Source organism: Pundamilia nyererei, unplaced genomic scaffold (assembly GCF_000239375.1).
Source record: "Pundamilia nyererei isolate P.nyererei 1_Seehausen unplaced genomic scaffold, PunNye1.0 scaffold00961, whole genome shotgun sequence".
Taxonomy (NCBI): Eukaryota; Metazoa; Chordata; class Actinopteri; order Cichliformes; family Cichlidae; genus Pundamilia; species Pundamilia nyererei.
The window spans coordinates 38,980-41,296 of NW_005188362.1; the positions used below are offsets into that span (position 1 = coordinate 38,980).

General features: G+C 39.5%; 1 long non-coding RNA gene across 2 annotated transcripts; it reads right to left on the minus strand.

Annotated features, from left to right (window-relative positions):
* Positions 1-185: 185 nt before the first annotated feature.
* LOC102194126 (uncharacterized) lies at positions 186-1,595 on the minus strand. 2 transcript variants are annotated; one of them, XR_312492.1, is made up of 3 exons: positions 1,531-1,595; positions 524-632; positions 186-356 (listed from the first exon to the last, which is right to left on the minus strand). It is a non-coding gene; the product is annotated as an uncharacterized LOC102194126 (long non-coding RNA). The 2 variants fall into 2 exon arrangements; XR_001290198.1 differs by having other exon boundaries at positions 524-1,410; positions 1,531-1,582.
* Between the last annotated feature and the right edge of the window lie 722 nt (positions 1,596-2,317).

Here is a 2,317-nt window from a genome sequence, read left to right on the forward strand (position 1 = left end):
GTAAAACAATAAGACACGGTATAACCTCTCATGCTCCCAAAGTGCTGTCTAATACACACAAAGTTTGCAGACTATCAAGGATCAAAACCTCTACCAATCTACAACTAATTACAAAACTCTAAGCATATATAAGTAAATATTTCTAAGCATAAATGACAATCAACAATACAAACTCTAACACTAACCTGAATGGTGATGCGCACATCTTCCCCTGTCCTTATAACTGTGAAGCTGGTAAACTCAGGGTCTGGATAGTAGGGGAGTTTAATGGAGCAGGCCAAGGTTTCATTGGCTACTTTGACAAACATAGTGCTGCTAGAAATGCTCCCAGCTGCAGGTGAATTGTAGGTGAGATACTGCAATGAAATTAAATAAACAGAAAAGACAGCATGACATGACTAAAGCAGGACATAAGATTATGACATGCGTGTGTCAGATGTCCACATCCGAAATGTTCAGAGCTCATGTATGAAAACATCTTGATGTCATTTCAAAGGCACATTGTTTGTGTCTACAGACCAACCTCAGAGCTGATGTTTCTGGGAAGTCTGACATCCTGCATTGCGTGGCTGTGGAAGACCCCTTCAACAAAGTTAAGGTGAGACCCCATGAGTGTGATCTTCCTCTTCCCACTGCAGGACAGGAAGCGGGCTTTAGTCAGAGCAGAGGGACTGCAAGGAAAAAAATCATCTGATCCCACACTCCTTTCAAACAGTTAGCATAACCCACATTTTTGTCAATTCTCAACAGTGTGAATTATTCAAACTGTGTTTTAAACATGATTTGATAGAGTAGTGAGAGATGTCCAAAAACATTTCCTCCAGATTTAACAGTTTTCATTTAATAAAGATCTTTTTATGTTTAGATGTTACTGTTGTTTTCAGCTTGATTAAAAGCTCACTAATAGGAGTTATTGCTATCTGGGACTGATCCAACATGAAAGCATAAGCAAGGTCTGGATGAGAATGAAGGCACAATCATTCACATACGTGCACAGGTAGGGGAAGGAGTTGTAGGAGGTAAAGAAGATGCCAGTTTTATACTAGTAAAAATATTTCACTGGAAAATTAAGAGCTCTCCACACGTAGGCTGCAGTCTGAACACTGAATCATTATTTTAGCATAGATAATATGCCTGTAAACTAAAGTGTGTGATGGACTCAGAAGCTAAAAAGTACCCCACGTATTCATTCTGCAGACAGCAGAGCAAAAAAAAAAGAAAAAAGGCTGGTGACTGAGGCTGCAGAGCTCAGAGGTGTGGACTCCAACAGGAAGTAGTCGGGTGACAGATACTGCTTTCTCAACCATGAGGTTCAGTAAAAGCGGCAGAGGTCAAACCAATGCAAAAGCTTCCTTCCTCTTATGATAAATATCTCTGTTCTCTCACAGCAGGATGTAGCAGCACGTGATACTGCACACAAAAGACACACACACATGTACTGTTTCTTTGGTCAAAACACTTTCTGAGACATTAGCAGATAAACGTTCTGTATCTTCTGTGTTTTTTAGGTTTCAGCAAAACTGAACATACCTGATCCAGCTGCTGCTTGGAGTAATATTGGTGCATGATGGTAATGAGCTGTAGGTGATTTTAGCTTTGCCATGGCAACGACCATCTGGGAGGAGAAGACATACGTTGACCACGCCTTTGATATTTGAACTGGGAATGTGGAACGTCAGACTGAAACCAGTGTTGTCCCAAACAGAAGATCTGACCAGAACACAAAGAGAGAAACAGAGTCACTAACGCCATCACAACATGCAGAAAACCCCAAGAAAGACTAAAGCTGAGCAGCAAGGTCTTCCTTAAAATTATCAAATTGTGTGTTTTTATGAGTTTAACACGTCTTTGATTTCATTTGGATTACAAAGTAAACAGTAAATCCAGATTTAACCCTTTCACACACAGTGGCCACTACAGTGGACAGCTAGTCAAAGGCTGTTTTTTTTTGTATTTGTTTCAGTGTTTATGGTATACTTGCACATAAACACAACAGACAGTGCATATTATTTATTTGTTTGTCAAATTCATGAGTCAAAATGTATGTTGTCCACCTAAGTGGACATGTAAAGAACTCTTTGAAAAGTACATGTTTAGACAAATGAAGTTCAAAAGTCTTTTTTTCCATGTCTAATGATGAATAAAAATACTTAAGAAAAAAATCCTAATTGTGGTTGTCATAATTCATGCAAAAACGGGTCAATGATTGATTTTGTAATCGTATCACCAGACCTGAGGCCATATGTTTTGGACACTCGGGTAAAGAGAGGGGCTGAGCTGTCAACTGATCACCACCTGGTGGTGAGTTGGATCAGGT